General features: G+C 33.0%; 1 pseudogene; it reads left to right on the forward strand.

Moving 5' to 3' along the window:
* Positions 1-937: 937 nt before the first annotated feature.
* LOC107787392 (polygalacturonase At1g48100-like) lies at positions 938-4,955 on the forward strand (annotated as a pseudogene).
* The last annotated feature ends 1,782 nt before the right edge of the window (positions 4,956-6,737 follow it).

The raw sequence follows: 6,737 nt of genomic DNA on the forward strand, positions 1-6,737 counted from the left end.
AAAGTCTATTTTTTTATTAGGAAGAAAGGTACTTTACGACTTAAACAATTGGTCTTTAGTGGATAATGAATAGATTATTCCCAATTAGAGTTAGTGAGAATCTTGGTACGACAGTTTGGTACTCTTGGCTATCTTACTCTGCATGTCATTAAACGCCAAGATAATGTTTCAAAAGCTATCCAAAGCCCAAAGTTGTACTGCTATTATAAACTTTAATCTTTTAGTCTAATTTCCACTATCTTGCACAGACCCTAATGGACAACCTTATATGCTCAAACTTTGCAAAACTGCATTAATAAGAGAGACAACTAATATGATGAGGAGACACAAGGAGAGGAAGCTGCAATAAAAATTATTGACATATGATGAAGAATTTAATTAATTTCTAATTATCAAGAGGCTTAACCCATAATTGGCCACTTATTATAGAAAATGAGTTATTGTGGCCCAAAAATATATACATATTCATTACTTTTCATTAGCCTTAATATAATACTATCGGCATTTAAAGTATATGTTGTTTAATTTAATACTAGTACAACTCTTTGCAGACCAGTTATAATTAAATCCAAAAAGAAAAGTTATAATTAATTCCTACAACACTAGGCATTAGAATTATATATACTACATTACTTTCACATTTATAAGAAATATAAAATGAAAAGAAAGAGAAAAAAAAAAGAATAAAGTGAACCTTTAGAATATAATTGTGTTTATCTTTTCTTTGTTCATTTGCTTTCAGACACATTGACAAATAGTAGTTCCTATTGAACCAAAAATGTGACATCCATTTTAGAATTTGCATGGGACCCATGTAAGTACTTGGAATGGTACTTTAGCAATTTGAGATGATAATAAGGGTATATTTGGCTGAATGGTCTTATATAAAGTGTCAATAACCACCTCATTTCATTTCAGTATTTCACTACTTCCTACTAAGTTCCAAATTCCAACATAGTAACCACCTGAAGTAGAAACAAACATTCCTCTTCAACAGTTTTCTTTCAAATATAATGAAGAAGAATTATAAACACTCTCCGGTCATCTTTCTCCTTGTTCTTTTACTTATTTTCTTCACTGTATTTTCCATTGTATCAGTTGAAGCTAGGAAACACCATACCAAGAAGAGCAAAATACACCACAAACATAGGAAAAATGGAGGTGGAAATAAAGCACCAGATTGTTCAGACTCTCCATCTCCAGCTCCTTCTCATGGTTTTTACCCTACACAGTCTCCCATTTTTGATATCTCGTCCTTTGGAGCCAAAGGTGATGGAGTTTCTGATGATTCCAAGGTAAAGCAAATTACGTAGATTTTTAAGTTTTATACACCAAGAGTATAAATTTATTTATATTACTAGGTCACAATTACCGATATTTGGATAATATTTGATTGAAGTTGGCAAAAAAGAGTATTTTAATTTGAAGTTCAAAAGGCATATTTTTAAAACATAACTCCAATCCCATATCAACAGTAGTGAGCTTATAAGTCTAAGCATGGAGAAAATCTTGATCTCTCTTTGATATATGCATAGGCACTTGAAGGAGCATGGGAAGCTGCTTGCAAAGTCCAAGGGGCTACTCTACACATTCCTTCAGAATTCAAAATTTTAATCAATCCCATTACACTTCAAGGACCATGCATGCCTAACTTTATTTTACAGGTTTATAAATTAATCTTTTCTCTCATCTTTCACAGTTTCTAATACCCACGCCCTAAAAGATTAATTTTCTCTTCACTTGTAAAAAGTATATATAACAGGAAGTATATTCTCTGTCGGGTAAAAGTAATTCCTTTTTTATGATTTAAAAGTTAGAATTCTGTTATGGAATTAACTAAACAGGTAGATGGAATTCTCTTGGCTCCTTCAAAAGTAGGATCCTGGCCCAAATCCAGCTTCTTCCAATGGTTGAATTTCAAGTGGATGCACAATTTTACCATCCAAGGAACTGGCACTTTTGATGGCCAAGGCTATAACTGGTGGAAACTTTCTCAAATTGATTATTTCCAGGTTTGTACTTTTGTACCTCTAAAAATATTACTCTAACTTTACCCAAAAAGTAAGAACAAACGACAGCCTTAGTGAGGCAGGAGCTAGGAATTAATTACAACCCTTACATTACTTCTAATACAATATTATATTACGAGACTTCTACATATTAACGGTATAAAGAACTTTCTCACTATCACTTTATTTTAATATGTTGTAATAGATAACATATTTTATATTTTAAGTTACTAATCATACATTTTTGTGAACAGCTCATTCAAATAATGATCTTATAGTATAAAAGCTCTTTCTCAATGTTAGTTGTAAAAATTATGCAATGCTTTATGTTATTACACATGAAAGAGAGAGTCAAAGTATTTTACCTCCATAAATTTAGTTGAAAAATGGACACATGCCCTCATCTCCTTTAATAATTTCTTGAACATATATACCCTAATCATAGTATTGAGTATGCAAATAAACTTTTACATTAACTCTATTTATAATATTGGGTGTGCAAATAAAGTCCAATATTAGTAGCTAAAAAGATTGAAAAGTTACGTATAAAGTGTAGGGACACCCTAATTAATGGTACGGTGTGAGACGTTTTGAGAAGAAAAAAAAGCATACATATTTAATTTGGACCAAAGCAGACAATTTTACACCATGTTAATAATGTATTTGGGCCGGTTTAGCCCAACACATAATATCATTAATTTAAACCATATTTACATGTATTAATGATCATAATATTCTTCTCTCATTTCATTTTGTTTTACAGGAGATGAAGACATCTAAAAGCATTCCTGATATAAAACCGACTGTAAGTAGAATATATAAGGTGTCTTCCCTTTATTTAATTAGTTGAATGCAGTTATGATGAATAACTTTTTCTTATTAAAATTTTGGATGACAGGTTTTACGATTTTATGCTAGCTATAATGTGACAGTTCGTGATATCAAGATTGTGAATAGTCCTCAATGTCACCTAAAATTTGACAACTCTAAAGGAGTAAAAATCAACAACGTTACAATCTCTGCACCAGAAAGTAGCCCAAATACTGATGGTATTCACCTTCAAAATTCTCAAGATGTTGAGATCCATCATTCCAATATAGGAACAGGTAAACATTCTTCTTATTAATTTGGCTTAATTAACTATTTTCACTGTCTCAATTTATAAATTGGGGCAGCGGAGAATAAAAATTGTAGCTTTTTCTTTTTATAAACAAAGGAGAACAAAAAAGTATATACGATAGTTGCTACCACGTGCACTTTCCTATAGTTTCTAATTAAAGGTCCCACCATGTCATCCTCCTCTTTCAAACGATAAACGGTCACTAAACTAACTTTTTGTCTTGCCCCCAACATTAAAGTATGTAATATTACTAAAGAATATTAATGTAGTCCCAGTGATTCGTGGTGTATAAATACCTATGTACCATAGCTTGACGCCTAACTTTATCCTTGAACTTGTTGGTACACCACTAACTATTAAGTGATTAAATTACTCAATCCAATGTTATTGTCCATTAGGACACTTTAGGTAAAACTTATTAAGATTGCATTATTCTTCTAATTTCAATATATAATTTGAATTACCAGGAGATGATTGCGTGTCAATTCAAACTGGTTGCTCCAATATTCATGTCCATCACTTGAACTGTGGTCCTGGACATGTGATTGTATATTAGGAGTAAGCTTACAGTTTATCATAGCTAGTTTGATATGCTTATATGTAGTTTCTAATAAATTTTCTTTTCTCATATTATGATAATCCCAGCCTCGGAGGACTAGGTAAAGATAAAAGCGTTGCATGCGTTTCAGACATCATTGTTGAGAACGTGAACTTGGAAAGCACTATGTATGGTGCAAGGATAAAGACATGGCAGGTGGGTGTTACATATTAAAAATTGGTTAGTAATTAACAAGCTGCATTTTGTTAACCTAAATTCTTCTGACACTCTGTAGTTATTTAACCATTTAATTTTTATACATTGAGAGCGTAAAATCTTTTTATAATATTAGTGTATATATTTCAACTAATTAAGCAGGTAATATGAATTATCTTCCAGGTTAATAATCACAATATTGCTTTTTATAGACAGTTTCATGCAGTTATCTTCTAATTACATGTTGTAACAGGTACCTTATCTTATTTTCAAGATTAAACTCTCACATTTTAAGGAGGTTTATCTATTGATATCCGTTCAGTGACTTGGTAGTGTAAAATAATCTTTATATGAACGGTGCATATAACTTAAACTCATTAACTACATAGCCAGTGTGTAGAAGTAATTATAACTTGTTAAGAAGTTAGTAATTATTACTTTATGTAATAAGTATTAACTTTAGTTTCTATATTGGTTTGTAGGGTGGTCTTGGATCTGTGAAGAACATATCATTTTCGAACATTCAAGTATCAGATGTTAAAGTTCCAATAATGATTGATCAATATTACTGCGACAAGCATGTGTGCAAGAATCAAACAGGAGCTGTAGCAATATCCAACGTTAAATTCAATCAGATAACAGGAACTTACTCTGCCAAACCAATTCATCTAGCTTGCAGTAACTCAATTCCATGCACTGACGTTGATCTAATTGACATTCAATTAAAACCATCGTTGAATTATCGGGGAATTCAGCAGGGATTGTGCTGGAATTCTTATGGTAAATCACAAGCACCACTTCTTCCCTCAAGTATGGATTATTGTGTAAGAAGGGGAAGTGGTTTTGTTAGAAGAATATCAAGATCCCATGAAAATGTTTGCTCGTAAAGTTTTATGTATAGCCATTTAATTTCCTTTTTCTTTTTCAGGCGTTGTTGTAAATTTGTGTCTGTTTAAGTTTTCCTTGGTTGTTTTCTCCTTCCCCTATGTTTTTAACTGTCGGAAGGCACAAGTTCTAGCCAGTCTAGAAATATGCAGTTGTTTTCAGATATATAGATGAATTTTGGGCTGTATATTTTCAAGCATTCTCTAAGTTTTTTTGCTCTCATTTCTTTTTTCTTTTTATTATTTGCTGAAATATTCGAATATCTTCTACTCTTATAGACTTATAGTGTCACCATATATTTATTTATTCACATAACACTATATGACTTAAACCCTCTTCTTTCAATATATAAGACAGAAAACTTGACTAGGAGATCACACCATCATGAGATAATAAAATATACAAATGTTAAAGAAAATAGGTGTGAGACACTGAAAAGGGAAAGAGAGTTCCGTGGAATCTGTCTACTCTAAGGTAAGATGAATAAATAATTTAAGCCAAAATCAATATCCAAAGTTAGGTACAAGTTCAATCACAATTGTTTACACGTACTGTGATAATTAATTTTGGTGAAAACTATATAGTTTTTGTATACGGTTAAAATCGGGCCCATCCGATTTTACTACTTGACCGAGACCTAGAGGTTGCATTGAAGGATGGCCTCGTAACGGAACAGACTAAATCATGAGGATAAAGTACCGAGTTCAAAATCGAGGTACCTGTCGAGATCGAGGCTAGTAGCGGAGACAGACATCGAGCAAGATCGAAGATTGCACAATAACAAAAAGGCGAGATATCCGTGACTGGTCGAGGATCATGGCGTAAATCTTGGAACGGATCAAATCAGGAACGGTTAATTAGCTAATCATGGGATTTCCTTCTTTAATTAGAATTATACCATAAGTGAAATTCCTCTACTATTTAAAGGAGGGTTCTAATCATTTGCAAGACACATTGTTCACAGATATCAAAGCTATATAATTCTCTTTCTCGTTTATATTATTGTACATCGATTTGTTATATTTTGATTGTTCTTACATCAACCAGTTGGAGGGTATCCAAACTTGAGGACTGAGTTCGATTCTAACATTGGTTTGATTTACTTTATAGTTTATTTCTGTTATTAATCTTCATATTTATCAATTGGTATTGCGGCTTGTTGAGCCTCTAACATATCGAATATCAATTGGAGGCTAACTCCACCATCTTCTCTGCCTTGCGTACCTCGACCACCTGATCGAACTTCCATGCATACGCTACCTTCGGGATCAACGCCCAAATTTATATTTAGGGCGACATGTGAAGTGACATCGACGGGATTTGCAATTGGTGCTCCCTCGAGGTCAGCCTGAGGCACCTCGATTCCTGGGGCGGCTATATTGTCATTTTTCCCGTGAAATCCGAGGTTGTTATCACCAGTATTTTAAAAGGCATTTCTGGGACTCGCCCGGGGATCGCCCCTGAGCGGGGCACTTGCAAAACGCCCTGGGGCTCATGTATGGGGCTTAGTTCTGTGAGGCATACGCCCTAAGTGCCCGATCGTGCGCCCTAAACACGCCTAACGCCCAATGCTTGGAGCTCGCCTAACAGTTCTAACGCAAATCACGTGTCGAATTTTCTAATTAATATCGTTGACCTTCAAAATTCTTTAACAAATTAATAATAAAAGTTCTATTCATCGATAGAAATATGAAGATGGAGCATAACTCTAATAATGGGACATAGTATTGCGAATTTATATCTTCACTTGTTATTGGTCGTGTCTTAGTTCATTTGTCCCTCCTTGTTATACACTTTTATTAATTTGATATCTTAAACTAATTTGTATTTATTCATGTAGGAGTAATATTTTAATTATCGTACTAATAAGATTTTATTAATTATTTACTTTTAGGAAGGTAAAATGTGGAGTTTGATCATTTTTTAAAGAAATTGTAAGTTTATTATTATTTGAAAGTTAAAGACGTTA

This window comes from Nicotiana tabacum, chromosome 24 (assembly GCF_000715075.1).
Source record: "Nicotiana tabacum cultivar K326 chromosome 24, ASM71507v2, whole genome shotgun sequence".
NCBI lineage: Eukaryota > Viridiplantae > Streptophyta > Magnoliopsida > Solanales > Solanaceae > Nicotiana > Nicotiana tabacum.